This window comes from Rhea pennata, chromosome 1 (genome assembly GCF_028389875.1).
Source record: "Rhea pennata isolate bPtePen1 chromosome 1, bPtePen1.pri, whole genome shotgun sequence".
Taxonomy (NCBI): Eukaryota; Metazoa; Chordata; class Aves; order Rheiformes; family Rheidae; genus Rhea; species Rhea pennata.
Genome location: NC_084663.1, coordinates 214,793,898 through 214,815,066, shown reverse-complemented (window position 1 = coordinate 214,815,066; position 21,169 = coordinate 214,793,898). Strand labels below are relative to the sequence as shown.

The 21,169-nt window shown below is 44.6% G+C and overlaps 1 protein-coding gene across 4 annotated transcripts in view; it reads left to right on the top strand.

Annotated features, from left to right (window-relative positions):
* The window catches only part of FAM168A (family with sequence similarity 168 member A), a 178,242-nt gene that overhangs the window by 51,722 nt on the left and 105,351 nt on the right, over positions 1-21,169 (top strand). The gene's annotated exons all lie outside the window — the stretch shown is intronic.

Genomic DNA, 21,169 nt, shown 5'->3' with positions numbered 1-21,169 from the left:
AATGTGTTATATTGGTATCTATTAAACACAAACGTACCACTGCAGGAAATCCCTGAGCAGCACACTGTTAGGGGCTGGGAAGGATGCTGGGCGAGTGTCACTGTATGTTTGCCCTATATTTAAATTTTGCCCTAGGTATTCACATTTGTTTGTTTTTGGAGAGAAGATGCCAGGATAGCTAGAGCATCAGCCTGAGCCAGTACAGCTGTTTTTGTGCATTGAAAAAATAGGGTTGACCCATTTTCCCCCCTTTTGTGTGTTTTGCTGATCTCTCATCAATGCAAACTTTAGTAGTCAGCTGCCTTTATACCCACTGAGTGTTCTGCTCCCACTCAAGTCAGATTTGCTGAAAACCAGATGCAGGCAGAAGGCAACAGTGCTGTTGGGTAACTCTGTTCTCGGATCCACTGCGTGGTGCTTGGTTCCAACACTTGCACGTGCTGTGAACCCTCACCCTCCAGACATTTCAGCAAGAGGAAGTGTTCCAGCCCTTCCTTGGGAAAAGCCTACCCAGATTAGATGTCCTTTGCTGTCTGTATGGGTACAGAACAAAAACAAACTGTTGTTTCTTCCTCTCTCCACCTTCAGCAGCTCAACCCCATGTGTCTCAGGTGGGACAGCATACAGAAAGTGCATAGCATTTCAGAAAAGCTTTACTTCCTCGTTGCTTTTGCCAACATTTGAGCACCAATAGTGGGCCCCCTTCCATCTTCCCCTTTCTGTTGAATAATCTGCTAGAAAGAAGGATTAAAGGGGAAAAAGGGACCTTGATGCTTCTCCTGAGATAGGAGAGAGGTAGAGAAAAAGTAAATGTGGGGGCTAAAATGATGAGAGGTTGGAGAAGTGAGAGTGGCATTGATAGAAGATCTGGAAGATTGAGATTTTTTAAAAAATGAGAATATGTTAAGTGCTTGCATGAGAATGAGAGCTTCTGGTCCCAGGGCTACATATGATGAGAGCTGAGAGCATTTAGGTGGGATTTGACTCTAGATTAAGAAACTAAGCTTCAGCTCTGCGTGTGCTGGATTTCTGAGCTCCCAGGGCAGTAGGTGGAGATCTCATGAATGGACCTGAGGAATGGACCCAGAGAAATTTGGCCGACCAGCCACTAGTTGTCTCCTTCAAGCCAATCTGGCTCTCCAGGTTCTGTTGACTGCACCAACAAGGATCTCCACCAGCCACTGCAGACATATATTTTTGTGTGTCTTTATCTTGAACTGAACCTTACCCTTCTGGTTTTAGACCAAGGGTAGTAAATGATGTTTGCAGAAACCAAAAGAGAGGAGAAACAGCTGAATTACTTTCTTGAACATGGATGTGCCTGTTCTGTTAACTTAATTTTCTAAGGTTGCTTCCTTCTCAGTGCTTTCCTTCCCTCTCCTTCTACCTCCGCCATCCTAAGTGATATTCCAGTAATTAAACAGTTAATCACTGTGTGTGTGGAAAATCCATGTATATCTAAAAATAGCTCTCTTATCTGTGCAACAGCTTGGTTTGATGTAAATATTTTTAAATGAGCTTTTACATTAGGCTGCTTTTTATGCAGTGTGTGTGAATGGAATTTGGCATGTGGTTAACTGCTCCGATTTCATATATTTGCTCCCTTAACCTCAGAGCATGTGGAAAATTTATGATTTTTAGTCTTATGACCATTTATGTCCATTTTGTGGGGTCCACTTGGGTCTTCATTGGGTTTGGAATGCACCAAATCTGAAGTTGAAATAAAGGATCTTGCTGGCAGGTGATGGATACTTCTCTGCTGTTAAAGACTGCTTCACTTAGCTATTTCTTTACTGCATGAGCAAATCCTTTGTTTGCGGATCTTAAGTTTTCTTAAATTGCCAGCTCTGTTTTGGAAGATGAGTTTCCTTTTGGAGAACACATCATGTGGAAGATGATTTCTGTAGGTCTAAGCTATGTGAGTCCCAGGATCCTTTGAAATTTATTAAAATTATTTGAAACATGAAGTGAAATACCTGTCACTTGTTCCTGGTGGCTTCTAATGTTGTTGACATCAAGGATAGAAGGGTTCGTGTTCCCTTGTTTCCTTTGGGCCATATTTACAGAAGGGAATTGGGTCACATTAGAACATAGTTAATGTTTTCAAATGTGGCCTCTTGTCTAGTCTGCACATGTTGTGGTTTGTCATGTGTTTGCATGTGTTCCATGACTCACAGCTGTGTCAGTGAGAACCCCTGTGGATTAGGAGCATGCTGCTCATCTACGTGACTTGGGAAATGTGGACAGGCTTTCGACAGTGTCTTCCATAACATCCTCCTAGGCAAGCTCAGGAAGTGTGGGTTAGATGAGTGGACAGTGAGGTGGATTGAGAACTGGCTGAAAGGCAGAGCTCAGAGGGTCGTCATCAGTGGCGTGGAGTCTAGTTGGAGACCTGTAGCTAGTGGTGTCACCCAGGGCTCAGTACTGGGGTCAGTCTTGTTCAACTTTTTCATTAATGACCTGGATGAAGGGACAGAGTGTCTCCTCTGCAAGTCTACTGCTGATAAACTATGAGGAGTAGCTAAGACACCAGAAGGCTGTGCTGCCATTCAGAGGGACCTGGACAGGCTGGAGAGCTGGGTGAAGAGGAACCTCATGAAGTTCAACAAGGACAAGTGCGGAGTCCTGCACCTTAGGAGGAATAACCCCAGGCACCAGTACAAGGTTGGGGCTGACCTGCTGGAGAGCAGCTCTGCAGAGAAAGACCTGGCAGTGCTGGTGGATGCCAAGCTGACCATGAGCCAGCAATGTGCCCTTGTGACCGGGAAGGCCAATGGTCTCCTGGAGTGCACTGGGAAGAGTGTTGCCAGCAGGTTGAGGGAGGTGATCCTGCCCCTCTCCTCAGCCCTGGGGAGGCCTCATCTCGAGTGCTGTGTCCAGTTCTGGGCTCCCCAGGACAAGAGAGACATGGAGCTACTGGAGAGAGTCCAGCGTAGGGCTGCAAAATTGATCCGAGGGCTGGAGCACCTGCCCTGTGAGGAATGGCTGTGAGAGCTGGGCCTGTTCAGCCTGGGGAAGAGCAGACTGAGGGGGGATCTTCTCAATGTGTACAAGTACCTGAAGGGAGGGTGTGAAGGGGCTGGGGCCAGACTCTTTTCAGTTGTCCCATGTGACAGGGCAAAAGGCAATGGGCACAAACTGAACCACAGGAAGTTCCGCCTGACCGTGAGGGGGAATTTCTTCCCTTGAGAGTGATGGAGCACTGGACCAGGTTGCCCAGAGAGGTTGTGGAGTCTTCTTCTCTGGAGATGTTCAAGGCCCGTCTGGACGCAATCCTTTCTAACATGCTCTAGGTAACCCTGCTTGAGTAGGAAGGCTGGCCTAGATGATCTCCAGAGGTCCCTTCCAACCTCAACCATTCTGTGATTGTATGACAGAAATGTGACTCAATGTACCTTGTGGTAGTGGGTAAGTAGGTGGAGCACTGAAGAATATTACCTGTTGCTTCAGAGGTCTTTTTTGAAGAGAATTTTCAGACTTACGATCTAAGTACTGAAGTCAGTAGCAGGCAAAAGAATAGCTGGGACTCTTAGCTTGAGGTTACTTTTTTTTTGATTTAGAGTTTGGATGAAGAAAAGCTTACTGTTGTGTGTGGGGTGCATTGGTTTGGTTTGTGAGGACAGGTCAGAGAGCTGATGTTTTCTACCATGTTGCTGAATCCTAGGGACGAGTGTGAGATGTGCTAGGGCACTTTCATAGGATGCTCTCACTATGAGCAAGAATAGCTGCCACAAGAGCAGAATCCTCAAAGGTTTTTTTTTTCTTTCATTTTAACGAGGTTCATGGCAACCTCTTGCTGTCATGGAAGGTACAACGCTGTTTTGGTCAGTAGTGAAGATATAGACAGTCTTCGTTCTCTTAAGTGTCATCTCTGTCTTTTCAGATTCTTTGAAAATGATGGAGTAGAAAGGTTCTCTTGAAGAGAGAGCTGAGACAGTTCTAGACCCTTCAGGATGCTGGATTTTGGTTGGGTTCCTCTTCTTCCCTCTCTCCCAGACCAGTAATCACAAATGCTGTAGAACTGGAAAGGCTCTGGGATCTGTAACTATTTGCCCATTCTTGCTTCATGGGAATTTTCACTTCCTGGAAAGAGATTTGTTCTTTCGTGAGCAATGCTGGAGGTATCAGTCGAAGGAAATGAACCTTCCCCCCTCCGTTATGTACCTAAATATGCTATGATGTATTGAGTAGGGACACGTCTTCCTGTACCCTAGAAGGTGACACGTTTATGAAGATTAATGACCATCCTAAGTGTCCTTTTCTTTGTTGGGTCTAATCCTGTAAAAAACTCTCTCTTAATATTTCTGCCTGAGTATATGGTGGCAGTCAGAGGCACGGGCTACATCATGCAAACGTAAACTGTGACTTCGGGTCTCCAAGCTGGCCTTTGTCACTTCCCATACGTGCTTCAGCTCTCCAGATGAAACCTGAGGTGTCCTTTGGTCGTCTGCGATAGATGACGGATGCGCCGCCGCAGTAACGCGCTGTAATCGAGTGTCAGGGTGCAAACATCAGCCCGAATGTCCCATGAGGATTAGTTTGCAGCGTGGTGGAAGCGGTGGGTTGACAAAGTGGCTTTGTGCTTTCTGGCTGAGCGCTGCTGACACGCGGTCATTGTTAGAGGAATGGAGAGTGAGACATGGTTAGAAAGATGACATATCCCATAACGAGGGGAAAAAATCAAATGTCAAAACCCGATTTAAAAATAAAAGAAGGCTTTAAGAAGATTTATGGGCCAGAGAAATGGAGAGGAGCTTTGATGCCGGTGTTTTCAAGATGCTTTGTACTGCCTTTCTGCTTTTGATCTACGAGACAAACGAAGTGCGCTGTAGCTACTGCCGTGACTTAGGAGACTGTAACCAAATAATTCTTTGTCTGCCTGCTCGGACAGGAAGATGAATTTAGTATTTCATTTCTTTTCTTTGATCCTAAGTAGCGAATCGTATCTACATCTGTTCTTAAGAAAAGGAAACCTCTGTGGCCGTGACTGCTTCTGGGACTCGGGTTCACCGTGGTGCTGTGACAGCTGCTTCTCTCGGAGGCCAGGCTGACGTCGTTTGGATGTGCCCGTGGAAAATCCCCTTCGACCGCTGTGCGGTGAGCAAAACAGTATTATTATGCTGCTTTGGAGTCACGGATTAAAAAAAAAAAAAAAAGAAAAAAAAAACCAAAGATGGAGGTGTAGATTTTGTAGGAAGCAACAAAAACCCCAATCAGAACAAACAGCGCATCAAAGTGAATGCTGGGCTCTACTGAGAAAATACTAGTGGGTTTTGCCAAGCGGATGAGAATCGGAGATCTGCTTGAGCACCGGTTTCCCCTTCTCGCAGAAGCAGCACGACAGGGCTCCCGGTTCCCGGCTTCTTTTGCGGCTGACGCCGGAGCAAAGCACGCGGTTATGTTCAGCGCGCCGACCTGCAGCGCTGCCCCGCGGCGCTCGTTCCACGTCTCGCCTCGCTCTCCGGTGTCTGGTTTACCGCCTCCTCCTGGCGTGCCGGCCCTGTTTGGGTTGATAAACGCGTGTTCTCGGCGTGCAGCCCGCCGGCAGCGCTGCGCGGCGAGCGCAGGGCTGCCAAATACACCTGGTTTTGATTAAGTGCGTTTGAATTTGTGAAGCTGGTTAATACGCGGCACCTTTCACACGTTCTTTTGTTAACTCGGAAAAGCTGCGTGTCCTGATTTATAGTGCCAAAAGGGGTAAACTGACATTAAAAGCATTAATTAGTCGTGGTTGCCTGCACAAAGAATAGAGTTGGTGTGAACCAGCTTTTGATTTAGCCCTTTGCGGGCCTTTGATTTTGCCTAAGCTTGTTAAAGGGCCTGTATCTCTGGCTTTTTCATGCTAGATTTTATAATTAGAGTTTAGTATGAAATACAGGGATCAGGCTTGAAGAGCAAGAGTCCTTTACAATTATAAGGAATAAAATTATAAAAGCAATGGGCCAGAACTTAATAGAGAAGTGTTCCTTTTAACTTGTAGATTGGGTAACTTAGTAATGTTAGCTTTGCAGTAAAAATACTGGCGGGTTCTTTGTGAGTTGGGAACGCCCTTAGCAAAACTTGGAAACGATTTATTCCAAAGCTTCGAGGATTTGCCCGTTGTGCAGGACTTCAGCAGCCATATGAACGTATTGGAAACTTCACAAGCTCCATCACAGGTATCACTCGGTTTCCCCAACGCACACACTCATCCTCACCCGTTTCGTACAGGCTGATGGGGGAAAAACAAAGTATAGAGCTTGCTGAATTGCCTGGATTTTATGCTTGCAGCTCCGATGTTATATTTGTGAGCAGATGCCAGTACAGCGTCATTTCTGTAGTACCCGTTTTTAGTCATCTGTTCTCCATAGAAAAGTTTGCAAATAAATAACTGCAATGTAAACCATAGACTAGGTTTTCGTATAAACCTTCCATAACCATGCTTGTGGAAAAAAAAAAAATACTGTCGGTATAATGTTGATATTTGCCTCTGGTTTGTTTGTGAATAAGATTTTCCTCCATCCGTGTAAAGTTTCCTTCTGCCTTAGAAATTAGCACGTAAACAGCTATGTAAGAAGAACATTGCTTCTGGACTAGGTTTGCATCAAAACCAGCTAATGCTTGCCCTTAAAAAGCCAACTTTTGCCCACGGTGGTATCGCTGATCCGGCCGTCGCTTCCTTTGTGCAGCAGCATGTGCTGTAACTGATGGCTGCGGGCAGACGTGAAGCTGTGGAAGGTGACCCGCTGCAGAAATATTTGTAAAACCTGCAAATATCCAGCTGCCCGTGAAAATCTATATGTTTTCCACAGTTGGCCATTTGAGCTTAATGAGATTAAAAAAACCCCATGATTTTTGCGAGTCCTTAGATGAATGAAGATGGTGAGATGCATCTCAAGCTCCTTAGTTTAACAACAACAACAAAAAAGCCTTCTTTTTCCTGAGTGTTTTATACACATGTAATGACATACTGGTGTCTTCCATTGTAAATTAGTTTTTAAAAGACTTTTTCCCTGTGAAGTTCTCTGTTTTCTGATATTTTTGATATTTTCTGATCTTGCTGGTACTGGTGCTCCCTGTAGGCTGGTTTAAGGTGTGGCTGCTTCGAAAGCGCCCTAGTGCGTGCTTCTCCTCACCCCAAATTAAGAGATTAATTACATCCTTACAGACCCGATAGTGACTGGGGACGCTGCCTACGAGGAGTCGACATTATTGATCGTTTCATTAGAGGTGTCCTGGGGCAGGGCTGGAGCGTGTACCAGTTGTGGACGGTCCTCCCCGCTTTGATGTCTTCTCTCCCAACCCTACTGAATCTGTATGGTCTACCCTGGCTGTCATGAAAAATGGAAATGAAAAATGAAACTATCGTTCTACCTGGCCCCAAAAGGCTTCAAGCTAGCAATAAACCTGTATTATCAGGTAAATGACAAACTGGGATTATTTTTCAATTTTTTTGGCAAGCGATGGCAGCTGGTACTAAAGCTTGCAGTGGTGCCTGGGCACCACTTTGTAGTGTTTGGAGGTGGTTAGGGAGCATCATGTGCAAAGAAGCATTTTTTTTTTTCACAAGGGGCTGTTGCAATGAAAATAAATAGCATGGCTTGGCCAAGGACATACCTGTGTTCATGGTGGCAATTGCGCGTGCTGCTTCGCCACCTGATTAGTCTTTGTTCCTGAAGGTTTCATGCTAGCGGTTGCCTGCTGATTGTCAGCCTCTTGCTCATTATCATCGTTGTTCCTGCTTCTTTGTGCTCTTTTTTTTTTCCACAACGTAAACAATTTCTAACGGTTCCTTCCTTCTCTGCTCTCAAATAATGGTAAAAGAGAAAATTAGCAATAGCTGAAGGCTTATTTTTCATGTGGCAGACCGAGTTTTATAATAAGAACTACTTCTCCTGGCCTGTTCAGTTAGACATTAATAATAATTTGTCACCTCTGCAATATTTGCTTTTCTGAAAGAGCTTAAAGTGTATCCTTTTGCTTCAGATACTATGTTTGCTTGTGATTATTAGTGTGTTTCATAGAGGAATTGTTTCATAGAATCAGTAAGGTTGGAAGGGACCTCCGGAGATCATCTAGTCCAACCTCCCTGCTCAAGCAGGGTCACCTGGAGCATGTTAGACGGGGTTGCATCCAGGCGGGCCTTGAAGATCTCCAGAGAAAGAGACTGCACAACCTCTCTGGGCAACCTGGTCCAGTGCTTGGTCACTCTCACAGGGAAGAAATTCCCCCTCACGGTCAAGCAGAACTTCCTGTGCTTCAATTTCTGCCCATTGCCTCTTGTCCTGTTACATGGGACAACTGAAAAGAGTTTGTCCCCATCCCTTTGACATCCTCCCTTCAGATACTTAAGTGTGTGACATGCTATGGGGACTTCCCAGGAGAAACTGTCCCTTTCCTGGGGGAAATGTGGTAAATGAGTCTGCAGAAGAGGACCAGGCCAGCAGGGCAGCTGGAGGACATGCATAGAAGGGCGGTGAGGAGATTGTCGGACTGACTCTTTGCTGGAGATGCTCTTCTTTTGTGAGCCTTGTAGGCATCACTAACCTAATTTCATCCGAGAAATTACAGGGCCTCAGTGGAAAGGAAAGCAGAGCAATTCTGAGGGGAGTTTAGTTTTAGTGACACCAATCACTCAGAAGCAGGAGTTGGGCTTAAAATATTAATTAGGGTTTAACTCTTTCTTCTTAAGACCTGGCCTCGTGTGGAACTGAAGCGTATGCCGTTGTGCTCACCAAACATTTCCGCTCTGGTAACTTGAGAGGTCTGGAAAGGGAAGTGGACATCTCGGAGATGATTGAATTCCTTCAGGTGTCGTGAAGATAGCCACGAGTTAAAGAAGAGGGCTTCTTGAGTGTGGCCTGATAGTGGGAGAAGTGGCAAAGCGAATTCACGCACAAGGCACCAGAAAATCTATGGAGAGATCTAATAAATGTCGAACCACGGGAGAAGCTTTGGTTGAGTCTGTGCTGTCTTAGACTTCAAAGTCAATCAGCATGACAAACCACCATCATGGGAAACCATGCTCTGTGTTCAAGGAACTCCTTGGTTTCTATTTGCTTTCTATTTCTTTTTTTTTTTAATGTGTCATTTAATTCATTCCTGTTATATTTCATGGCTTTCTATAGGGAAAAGAGAAAGGTGAAACATTTGGAGTGACGAGGTGAAACCAGGAGCTGGGAGTGGAATAACTGCATTTATTTCAGAAGTGTTGCACCTTTTCGAAATACGCTGTCCAGCAAATGTTGATATTTAGTCTTTCCTGTAAAAATGCAAGGTGCAACCTACGGCTTGGTGGTTTGTCTTGCTGTCTTCGGGACAGGGTAGTGGAAACAAAATTTCCAGGGGCATATTTAATGGTTTAATGAGAGCGGTGAAGGGATTAGGGAGGACTGGAGACAAGATTAGCAAGCTGTTACAACAAGCCTTAGACAGCCTAGAGGGTAACGCTCTCTTTGTGCCCTGCTTTTGTTATTGGTTGGGTTTATCTATTTATTTAATTAAAACCACATGGCAAATTCTACAGTTCGTTTATACTCTTTATAACATTCATTTATTCATTCATTCATTCATTTATACTATTTATATAGAAGCAATCCTGCACGGGTGTCTGGCTGGATAATTAGAGAAAGCAAGATACCAGGAAGTCCAGTGTGCACCTGGAGATGTGATTTTGGTGGTAGAGGACTCTGAAGTATCTAACTGTGAGTCTGAATATTCAGAACTGAAGCTACCTTTAAACAGCATTTTTTGAAGTTGCTTCCAAAAAGCAAATATGCACTGATCTAAATTACAGATACCTTTAGAAGCACACGACTGCTTGAGAACTGGTTCTTCCCTCACCTCTCCAGCAGTTTGTTTAGCTGCCCATGTTTACTGCTGTTGCCGCGATTGCTAACATCATTAACACTGCGAACCAGGTAAGGAATGTGGCTCCTTGACGTGCTGCGCTTGGGGTTCATGTTCCTGGCTGGAGAAGAAGCCAAATGCTCAGGTTTGACAGGTAAAATACATTTCCATTTACTTAAGACTTCTGCGCCATCCTATGAATGCATCTCGATCCTTGGGGCTACCAATGGCCAGTGTCCATCTTGTCTGATGGACAGAGTTGTGGGCAAGAGTCGCTGTCAGCTAGTGCATCCGTGGAGATCAGCCCCGTGGGTTAGGACCATCAGCGCGCAGGCCACCGAATCCGCCGCGTGGTGCGGCAGCACAGCCCAGAAAAGCACGAGTTCCTCATCTCTTTCCAACCACAGCGCAAAGATGGTTATTCGTGGCTGCTGCGACCATCTCAGTCTCCGACTTGCTGCCGTGCGTTCTCCTTCCCCGCTCGAAGGAAGTGATTCTCTCCAGTCGTAGCAGCGTTCGGTTGACTGAACCGCTTTGTTCGCCGAAGCGGCGCTTTGAAGTGGAATCTTTGAAGTTTCTTCTACGATCGGGGATTCGATTAGACCACTTTTAGCCCACAGTCTCACAGCACGGATTTTATTTGGACGAGTCTTGCCAGCTATTGGAGCTCCAGCAAGCACAAGCGGCCCTTCTTTTGATTTGGAGGCTGTTACTCGCTCAGGTTGTGCGGTACGCAGAAGCCCCGCAAACGGAAGTGGAATCAATTCAAATACAGGAGGAGAGGCCCCTTCTTTTGATAACTTTATACAAAGTCCAGAAATTTCTTCTAGAAATCTGTGTGCAGGGCAGATTGCTGTTTGCAAGTTGAGATACTTAATGACCTGTAATGAGGTAAACAAAATATTTTATCCTTTTTTTTTTTTTTTTTTAATGTGGGAGGAGGGAGGAAAACAGAAGGCTTTTGGTGGGGATAGTTCTGTCACTTTAGATCCTAATGTGCAGCTTTCAGTGTTCTCTTTCGATGCTTTCCCTGCGCTTGAGGATGCCGACGTGACGGGGTCACTCATGGTATCAGCACAATCTCTCCAGTCAGCTTTTTGAAGCGTGTCTACAGCATTAAGGCTCAACTTGGAAAGGTAATCCCCTCTGGAGCCTTGACCTAGCCTCCAGAGGACTCTCTCCTGCTCTCTGGAGCCTTTGGGTTCTTTTGCGACGTTTCTTCCTCTTTGTCAAGCCGGCTTGTGTAATGGCTTTGACTGCCAGGCGGAAATCTTCCTCTCCTGTCGTCCAGACCGCCTTTTCTTCAGGTCCTTCACAATAAAGGAGTTTGTGGATCGGTGCCAGGCCTTTAGCCAGAGCGGCTCCCGGCTTTCATACCAAGCGAGGAACAGCGCAGCCAGATTTCTGTCCTAATCCCTCTTTCTGAAGACAAAGAGAAATCGGTGCTGTCTAGACGTTGGATGTTCCGAAGATATTTCTTTTATTCACTTTAGCGTGTGCTAATTTAAGGCTGAGAGTTCCCTCTTTCTCCTTTTCATCTGTAAAAATGCTCACAGCCGCTCGCTGGGCTGAGCCGCGCACGAGCCGGGATGCTTTTGCACCCCGTAAGAGCAGAGCGAGCGAAATGTGTAGTGAGTGTTGGCTGGCAGCTCGCAGATGAAGCGTTTGTCATTTAGGATCTCTCCTTTTTGTGTCTAACGCTGTATTCAGGCACCAGATATTAAGCAACAGATGCCAGCTGCTCTGGAGCTTGTATGCTTCTTTGATGGCTTATTGCAACAACCTTTCCTTGGGTCCATGTACCAGAGCTTTTTAGTTGGGAGTGACTCCTTATGGCTACAGATTTTGAGTAGAGAAAGCTAGAAATGTAGAGATTTCCTGGTCTTTTGAAATTTTCCGTCCATTGATGGCAGGATTTGACCTCCTTTTTCTTTGGAAATGTTCTGCTAGGAAGTTCAGTTAATGATTAGGATCCAATTTACCTTTGGATGTGGTTTAGCTGTATAATCAGGAGGAGGTCAGGTACAAAAATACCTTGAAAACTGAAGGGAAATTGGTAGCAAAAGTGACCTTAACCTTCTCCACCGCAGATGCGCTTAGCTGCATGTTCTCCCACCTTTTGGAGGGTGCGATCCTTCCATGTAGTTGTTTGCTTGTTTGCGCTAAAGCATGTAAATACTGGTCTCCTTTTGAATCCGACACCTGTCTGAGTCTCTTGAAGGTCTGAAACGGTTCTCCTGGTTTGTCGGCCTTCCTGAAGGAGCCAGCAGCTCCTTCCCGGTTGGGAAATCCCAGTTGGGGATCCTCGGAGGGGCTGGCCATGTTCTTCCCCCCACGAAGAGACCTGTGGCTGGCCAGGATCTGCAACGAAGTGTTGACCCTCTTTGGGGGGGGGGGAAATGGGTGAATTAAAAGTTGAAAGGATGCAGTTGGCTATAATAAAAATGTAAATGAGGAAAAGCCAAACGAACTTGAGGCTGTTTCTTCCTTGGTTCTTCACTGCGTGCCTTCCGCCCGTCTGTCGGTCCTTTGAATGTCACATCTAGGGACGCGGAAAAACTTTGTATTTCGTGTCCTCTACCTGACAGAGTGCATAATTTCCGCCTGAGAAATTCCAAGCAATAATTCCTAGTTAAAAATAAAAGATAGCTTACGCTCAAGGTTGTCATTTCAAAAAGCATAACAGAGGTGCACATTACTAGCTGCACTTTCATTGTATATAAATATAAATTTCTGTCCGTAATATTTTTAACGCAGATTTCTCTCTGTTTCAAAACACAGTTTTGTGGATGGTGCCTTGGTCTAAGAGCTGGGGCAATCTTTGGGAAATTCATTTTGTATACGTTTAGCTGCCTAAAAGTGAAGTATCTGGTTTTTTTGTCCTCTCTTGGCACATGGAGACACACAGAGATCTGCAGCAAATGATCATCCTGCCTGTTTCAGACATCTTTAATGGATTTGCCTTTTTTTGGTTCTCGGTATTGATGATAGAGGAAGTCCGAATTGCTAATCACATTAAATACCAAAAACTGAAATGGAAAAGGGTAGGGAAGATTAATGCTCCTGTGAGCGGTAGGTGCAGGTAGTACCTTGGTGATGACTATTAGTTACACACTCTTGTTTATTATAAGATCTTTAAGCAATTACAATCTGTCCTCTTTATAAGCGCTTAAACCAAATTTTATAGCTCAAATGATGGATTTAGGAGTCGTGTATTGGCTTTGGACCTGTTTTGAGGGCTCTTTTGAGGGTTATCTTTTCTTACAGTGGGCATCAAGAGGAGTTAAGTCTTGCTTAAGGAAGAAAAACTAATCATAAAAATAACTTCTTGAATGCACTGTCCCCCAAGCGCGTAGGAGATGGTTGTTCTGTTGTAGTGTGAGCTGTAGTCTCTGTTTCTGAAATGACTTAAAAATAAGCTAAGAAGTCACACGACTATATTCCGGCCTTTGGCCAGCTCGGATTATTGAGTTTGAGGATTATTGTAGTCGATTAAACGGGTGGAATTTTGACTTCTGTTGCTTGGGTGCCCTTGATTTTTGGCTCGCGCCGTATTTAGCTTTTAGCGTTCAAGGGCCGCGTTAGCGGGCTTCCAGAAGCAGTCCTCGCGTTGGTTTTTAAAAGGGCTTTGGGGCGACAGGCTGGCGGACTGGAGGACACGCGGTAGCCTCGCGGCGTTGCGGGGCAGAGCCTCCTCCGAACGCTGCCTGCCTTCCAGCACTGTCTTTTATCTTTTCATAATTCGTGCTCTTGAGTGCTGTTTTATGCCGCAAGCATATTGGCAAAATACTCTGTAGTGCAATTGGAATATCTCCTACGGGAGAGGAAATTTCTCCTGAAACCGAAATACGGTTTGCTTCAAGGGACACAAAAAGCCTTTTGGTAGCTTAATAATTTGCTGGGGGAAAAATTAACTTGCCTTTTTTTTTTTCCTGCTCTGAAGGTTTTGTGTCTGAATGCAAGGTCCCAGCTGAATACCCTGGCGCTAAATTTGGTATGATGGTGAAATCATTACTTGCCTCCTGATTGCTTTATTAAGTCACTTTGCAGTAGGGATAGGCATGTTGTTTATTTTTTTTTTCTTTTTATCCTACCTTAAAAAAAAAAAAAAGAAAGAAAAAGGAAAAAGAAAGCCAGGATTATAGCCTGTTTATTTAGGTATCGCTGTGCTGTGGCTCACAAATGAGTGCCAGCTGCAGGAGGCATGGAAATGGCTTGCTGGCTCTTGACCGTTTTTGCAAAGAGATGAAACCGAAGCAAAATTAAAATGTAAAAGTAATAAATCAGGGAAGGTGTCTTTGCATCTGGAAGGATTGGTTCCGTCTAGCTGACGCCGAGCTGCAGGCAGTTTATGTATATGACAAACCGATCGGAGCCTCAAATGCTGCTGTCCTCTTGCGTTATCTCTCTGCCACTAATGCAATCCAATCCGAACAGCACCCTGAAGCGCTGAAAATTTCAGGCTTAGTACTCGGAAGCGGCTGGGAGGTGGCGGCGCTACGCCTTCGCGTGGTTCTGCGCGGCTCTTTCCCGCATCCCAGAGCTAAAGAAGCGGACGGCTCGGGGAGCTGCGATCTCACCCTGACGAACTTAGGGCACAGCTGTGCTTCTCAAAGATGGTCTTCGTATGTTTTATTTGATGTTAATAATTCCCGTTTCAGATATTTCGCCCTTAAAAAGCGTGTGCGTGAAGCTGTGTGTGTGAGAGCTGAGCTAGAGCTCAAAACCCCCTTTTGAATCGTGTTAAGCTTTTGACCGTGCTATTTAGCAATGAGTTTTGCAAGCTTTGAGTAAATACTAATTGAGTTTTAATTTGTCCTCCGGTAGATCCAGAATCGGCGCTTGTTCTTGTAGAATATGGCATGGTAAATAATAGCATTTAATTTCCTTTCTCATATTCTTTTGTTTTAAGACGCTGCTTTTATACGTGGTATTTTTCTCCTTAGGTTAACCAGCTGCCAACCTTTGTTTCTCTCCCTGGCATGTGATTCATCTCATCCAGCCACTTGAAGTTGGAAGGAAAGGTGGTAGGGGGGAAGAAGCAAGGGGGAAGAGGTGAGGGAGCTGGTGGTCGGGATGTGAGACAGCTTCTCCATGGACGTTTGGGTTCTTTGTGTTGCCTTCCATGGCCAGTTCCTCTTCCAGCTCTTCTAATCATCATTTCTTAATATTTACTTATTTTAATAACAGATGGGAAAATGGGCTGTTAGGGGAAAAGATGATTACCTTAAAAAAGAAAAAAAACCAATTACTTTTAAATTTTATTTTGAAATGGAGCATTTTAAAATGGAGTAATGTTATTGGGCTTCACATCCAGAAAGCCTGTGTGCACGAGCATCACATCAGAGTGGTTACAGAAAGGCGTTCAGCGCGTTACGAGTCCAGAAAAACAAGCAACAAGCCCAGAAAAAATGGGAAGTGTACAGTATTTCCAAGTAAGGAGCAGCTTGAAGTATTTTTAATGGTTATTTGCTCAGCTCTGGGAATGTAGAAATTGTACCTTCAGCAACACTTAGACCTGAGAAATTCCACCTGTTTGCTGTCTTGATGACGGTTTGCTTCTAGCTTAAGGAAATCGTTTCCACTTACGTTAGACTGTTACGTTGTGTGGATGCGGAATAGATTTGCATTCGCTCTTCTTGGCCAAAGAGGAAACGGCGAAGGAAATTCTGGGGCAGTTGGGGAAGGAAGAGGAAAATTTTAAGTAACTTAAACTGCGGAACTTCAGCTGCCTCTTCTGATTTCTGATCGCCTTCGTTGCCTTGGGAGCCTCGGCGCCTTGTTCTCTGGCTGGCAGTTAGGAAAATGGGGGTGAGCGAAGCGCGGCGCTGGGTCGCGGTGGCCGGTGGGCGCTGCCGTACGCGGCTCTCCCAAAGCGGCTCCTGCAAAGCGGTTTTGTTTTAAGCCAGGAGAGTCTCGTACTGCTAATAAACTGCCCAACTGCAGGACTTCTTTATGCGTTTGGTAACTCTAGCAGTGTTAATTTTTTTTTTGTTTTATTATTATTCATAGAGGTATTTTGGGGAAAAGGATGTTTCAGCTGAACTGGTTGTGCAGGGGGAGAACACTGGTACTGAGCCCTGAACATGCTAAAAGCAGAAGTACACCTATCTTTGCTATTTTGGGACTTGAAAAACATTCAGGAATTTGAGTGGTCCACAGCTGTTTGTAAATGCCAAAGTCTTTTTTTAAATAGCAGAAGATTGTAAAATATGTAGGTCAAACGTTTTTTATTTCCCCTTAAGCCCCATGTTTTCGTAAGCCCCAATAAGTGATGATGTGTTGGTGGTGCTAAGACTAATTTAATGACTGTTGCAAATAGAAGATGGTTCACGTTTTTGAAAGGGATGCTAGCTACGGGCCTAGCTATTAAAATAACATGTTCGTATATATATATTTAAAAAAAATCAGTAGACTGCCCTTTAGAGGCTCCTTTTTTTCCCCAGACTGTTAAATTCCTTTCCCAGAATAGCTCTGAACTCTTTCACCTGTGTTTCAGATAACCTTCAAAAAGGGGAACTGTCAGATCGGATTTTCTTTCTGCTGGATCCTGTTAATAAGTGGAAAACCTCTGGAGTTTCCTAATAACAACTCTGCCAGTGTTGCTGGTATGGGAGCCCAGCACACTCTAGCCTTGGACGGCTGGGATAGCGAAAATGCATAAGTAAATTTGTTCTTGAAATTACATTTTGTAATTGATTTAAGCAGATTTAATCTTTAGCTTATTTTGCTGTTAAAACCTAATTATGAATAGTTAAATTCAGGTTAAAGAATCCAATTTTCTCCTCGTTCTGTGCATTTACACATATTGCCACAACATGTCTGGTTTTAATGGTTTAGGAAACAGTGTCTGAGGCAGCATAGCTGAACTGAAGGCTTAGTTTGTGTACATAGTCTATAATATTTTAAAAACATTAATTTACATAAAATATAATTACTGTTGTTGGGGGAAAAAAGAATTACGATAGCCACCCCTCCCCAAACTAGGCATATCTGCGATTAAAACAAAACATAAAATTAGGATTCCTGCTCTTTGCAACGTGGATGCTTGCCAGCCTCTCGACTAAATTATTAATAGCAGCTTTGGGTGTAAAATTAGTTGGAGGCTTCAAGTTCCCTTATACAAACAGGTAAACGAAAGATAAAAGTGGAGAATACTGTCTGTTTTCTGGTAGTTGGTATGTATTGGTATTTACTGAATTTAATTTATATTTATTTCTATATATATATATATTCATATATGTATCTGTGTGTATATGCTATATGCAGACACTATATACATGCTTAAAATTTTGGTGTTTGTTGTTGGAAGCTTAAATTATGGTTGTTGATTTGCAATTTGGACATGGGAATCTTATGTAGGCGATGATTTGCAGGTATGATCTTTACTCATCATCCGAACAGGGCTTATTCTAGGAAATGCCGAAGGTTTATTTTGCTCCAGGCTTTGTTTTTAATTCTTTTGAAGTAGTTGAGATTGGACTCCGTAAGGACGGCAGCATCTCTCCTCTGCTAAAAACTTTCTGGCAAACAAAGTGCTATCTCTTGCGCAACAAAAATGTTTCCCCGGTGAAGCTGGGCCAGCAGCTGAGGGAGATCTTGCGGTCTCCTAGGTGGCGACTGAAGCACTGTTGAACTGACATTTCGGCACATTTTGGAGAAATATCTTACTGCTCAAGATAGTAACTTAGATGTACTGTGGAAATTTTACTTACCCATGATCACTCAGAGCAAATTCCCATGTATTTAGCTGTCTTTGTGGCCCCATGTCCTTTCTTAGATTGTAGCTGGGTCTTGAAATTGGGACATAAGAATGATGCTCTTGGCAGTATCTGTATCTAATTACGTTGGCCTTACTTTAGTATGTGTTTCGTGCTTGTTTTTCTACTCTTCCCATCTTGGAGAACCAGAATTATTCGGAAAGGAAAGAGAATAAGTTGTGTATTCATTGTATTAATATTCTATACTAGAATCTCTGTCCTTGGAGATGCTTAAAAAATTGACTGGATAGGCCACGAGCAACCTAATGCAGCTTTGAAGTTGTCCCTACTTGGAATGAGAATTTGGAGAAAACGACCTCCCAAGGTCCCTTCCAAACTGAATTATTCTGTGGTTTCGTGATCCAAACAGAATTATTCACCAAGCTGCTGTTCATCACATCTCTGCAAACCAGTTGGCGATGGTAAGAATTAACCTGCAGATTTTTTATTGACTAATATCAAATGTGTGCGTGTGTGTGTCCAGGTCTGATGGCGTGGTGGGACAGGAGAGCGTCTTGGCTCTTGGACTGTGGGATGAACTTCTACTAGCAAGGGAGTCTTTATGTGAGACCATGATCCTTGGAGTTGATATGGCTTTTGATTCATTTCAAAATGGAGCTAACTTTTCTGTTACCATCTTTCCTCCAGTCTTTGGCCTGAATTGCTGTGCCATGCTGCTATTTAATAGTATTCCTGCCCAGTGTAAAAGGTGGTTGCATTTTAGAAGAGAATTCCTTCTCCAAATGTGGAAAAACCTTTGAGATTTTGAAAAAAAATAGAAAAAAGCAGCAATGAACACACTGCATAAAAACATTTCCTGCTTGCCAAAGGTGCCATTTCCCTACAATGATTCAATATTGTATTAATGAGGAATAATCGATTCTGCTGCCAACGTTAAAATACGATGGTAGCTGAATGAGTGCAATCCATTTGGCAGTCTTAGAGATTGCTGCCTAAATAGTTTCATCTCTTTATTACAGGTCATCTGAAGGCAGTTAATCTGGAGTAATTTAGTTGTAATATGACCTGGCTAGTCTCAGAATGACACTTTTGAAGAAGTTGCCAAAGAGAGCCATCTGTTTTCTTATACTCTAATTGCTCATTCAGCCCAACCAGGAGATCCAGGGAAATAAGTTAGCGAGGGGGCCCAAGTGTGGATACGCTGTTCTGGAGCTATCGCTGAAGTTATGAACGGCGGGGATTAAGACTTGTTGTCAGGAGCTCTCCAACGCAGAGCCCGAGGGGACTTTCGTTATTTCTTTAGACTTCCCTGCTTATCTGGTCGTGCTTCTGTTCCCGTCCCCTCTTCCGTGCCGCTGATGAGGCTGGTGAGCTTTATCGTCTCTCCCGCTTGCTAAGAAGTGACCTTCAGGTCGTGTTTTGTGCTGCTTTCTCCTCTGAAATTTTTAGCGCATTTTTCAGATTCATCCTTAAGACCACTTCTGTGGCAGAGGCTGCAAGACGTGTGTTTCTCCGAGGACAAAACTTCCACTCTGTGCTGTGTTTCATAATCTTACTGAAGTTTTCGGCCATCCCTTTCATCTGCGACCTTTGTAGATGCTGGATCGCAAGAAAAGGCGCCGTCTGGGACGCGGATTCGTGCAAGTGCTGTCGTTCCTGGGAGCACCTGTGCCGTGTGTTTCCGGCGCGCAGGTCTGCACAATTCCCCAAGCCAACGTGCTTCCTCTTTCCTTAAAGTGGGGATATAGCAACTTACTTATATTCCTGCAAGCAAGGAGGGGATAAAAGCTTTTCCCAGGTCTTGTTCATTTGCCTCCAAGCAGGGCAGGGCAGGGAAGGCAGCACCGACAGTGCTGTGTGCCCGTGTGGGGTCAGCTGGGCCTCCTCGACGCGTCAGGTCTCTTGTTGGACCTCTTTGGTTTGAGTCGGTCACAAACTAGCCCTGGGCCTGTTGCTCCTTGCTGTGCAACATCTGGTCTGTCTGTGTTCTGGGAACAGAGCTTGTGTCTGTGGTGTTTAGTGCGGTTTTGGGGGCTGTAAGAAGTGATCAACAATCCTTATTGACCAACCTCTGGCCAAGGCTTCCTACAGCTCAGAGAAGCGAATATTGTGAGTGACTTGCTAAAAGCAGTTCTCGTTCAGCAGAAATCCTTTGGGCTTTGGGGGAAACAGTGGCAGAAGCTGTTACCCCTTCTGAAGGGTGTCTCATCTCGCTTGGAAAAAAGGAAATACCAAGTGGAACAACGTAGGCATGCGTACATATCATGGAATGATATTTTATGCTTTTGGAGGCTCCATTTGGTGGAGATGTTCACAGTTGCAGGGGGAAAGTGTGAGTAGACTACTCGCTCCTTGTCTTGTTGGGTGAGAGCTCAGTAGAGGGTTGAGTGTAAAGTTTAACCTGAGCAAAACTGTCTAAAGAGCAAAAGATCACTTGGGATATTTTTGTAGTTATGTTTGTAGTCATATAAACATATGTTTATATATTTATATGCCATTACCATTTCATTCTCAATAACCAGCAACCGTGCCCTGCTCCCTGATGGGCTCGGGTCAGGATGGCATTTGCCAGCAGCCTCAGTCCTTGCCACCAGCTCCTCCGGCTCCATCTGGGCACACGCTGAGTAGCTGTGGAAAGGTGGTTTGGATGCCTGGAAGTAAGCCTTTAGCATGATGCTTGAGCTGAACCCTGCTTCGATACCACAACACTGCTTGCCTGCATCCTGTGTAATATTTGAAAGATCTGATCAGGACCACAATTGAGAGCCGGAGAGTTTGAACTGAAATGGAGTCGGAGCTACCGCTGATGCTTGATATAGCTTGTTCGCTTGCCAAGGGGAGTTAGTGGCGTTCCCTGCAGTGACTTATTTTTTTCCTTACAAAATCTCATTCTGCTGCTATGAAATTGCACCTGTGTTAATACACCTTTATTGTTTTCTGTTTATTTTTTATCTCCTGCTCTCAGTTTCTATTTTCTGAATTCATCATCTCTCCTAAAGCTGCTGCAGGTTGTAGCTGCTGGGAGCCCAGACCCATTTTATTTTCTGGTTTATCCTTTCTTTCAGTTCCATCTCACGCTCCAGGTGTTACAGATCTTCACCTGAACAATGTGAAAGAGCAAATGTTTCCTGAAAAATGCATGAAGCCCGTCCCCTCCCTACAAGCCTCCCAAATGCAGGACTCATCTAGACAGATTTTTCTGATGTGTACAACTCTGGGGTGGGGGAAGCCCAAGCTGCAGGTCAGTTGTCCAGAATCATTGTGCTGAGATGGCTATAAGCAAGGCTTCTCTAGCAAAGCTGCCTATATAATCTCTTTTGCAATCTCTCATTCTTTCCTGGAGGCAAGTGAGGGAGCTGTAGGTTGTTCAGGGCATTCTCTGGGAGAAGTATAAAGAAGATGGGTTGCAGAGACAAGGTGTGCAGGGTGAGCAGTGCTAAGGAAACTGCCTTAGGCTGGAGTCTGCTTACCATCTGAGCTAGCACCCTTGTCACCTGCACTAGCCCCTACTGGCTTATCTCCCAGGAGCTGACACAGCTGCGTCTGAGCTCAGCGGGAGCTGCTGATGCCCCCACGGCTGGCTGAGATCACTCCTCTGCTCCAGGAGAGAGAGAGAGAGA